Source organism: Penaeus monodon, chromosome 22 (genome assembly GCF_015228065.2).
Source record: "Penaeus monodon isolate SGIC_2016 chromosome 22, NSTDA_Pmon_1, whole genome shotgun sequence".
In the NCBI taxonomy this organism is placed as follows: Eukaryota; Metazoa; Arthropoda; class Malacostraca; order Decapoda; family Penaeidae; genus Penaeus; species Penaeus monodon.
The window spans coordinates 11,725,796-11,726,817 of NC_051407.1; positions in this window are offsets into that span (position 1 = coordinate 11,725,796).

A 1,022-nucleotide genomic window follows, 5' to 3' on the forward strand; every position below is an offset into this window, starting at 1 on the left:
AGCTTTTCACTAGTATCAACTCTTTATTATGCGCATTTTCCTCAAAACTCGCTCATTTGTTAGTGGATTTGCATTAAACCATAAATATATTACTGATGAAAACACTGCCAAAAGCGCTATTATACTGTATAAGCAGTTTCAGCTGTAAAGCAAAGGAAAAAAAGATATATATTCCGTTATCATTGCGAACAGAAATTTCCAATATATTTCTGATCTTATATAAATATTTATCAATATTTTAGAAATCAAACTAGAACTTGAATTAAAGAAATATATCAACATGTTAGCAGTGAAAATGTTAATGTTGCAAAGCTCTTTCTTTTCAGGTGAAACGGGTAAGGATCAGAATGAAAATATATCAAGAACTCTAAAACTTTTGATTCTACTCAACAGATATTTCTCCCCGTGAAATCAGAATCTTGTATTCAATTTCTGTAACTAGGAACCCCTTATGAATCATTGGCTCGATAAACCGCTTTTCTGTGGATACCTGTGGGTGCCGTGAAATGTCTCGGCAACGGAGAGCAGCGGTAAGTTCAGGGGAGCTTTGCGCTTAACTTCTATAATGATATCAGTCGTCAGTACTGTTTTATTGTTAGAATAATAATACATAGATTTGTATAGATACCATCACAATCTATATGGTCATATTGCAAGTTAGAAATAAACGTACGCTCGGCTGCAGAAAAAAAAAAAAACGCAATTCAACGTGGCGGGAAAAGTGAACCTGGGAATCATAGGTAACGTGTGTCTCAGCAGGAAATTGCATGCCAATTCGCACTCTGTTTACCATCAGTTTCTATTATCATGGACAATTTTCCTGTTTATGTGGCTGAAAATATCTTGCAGTGGTTTATGGTATATCTGGCAATCTTATACCAATAACCAGCAATGTTACCTGACTTTACATTTGTGAGCACGATTGGTCTAGCCACGAGGAAAAGCCACAGGTTTAGTGGGACTCCGAAACCATCCGAAACCAAACAGTGAGCCGCAATTTCGAAACGGATTACGAAATAGGT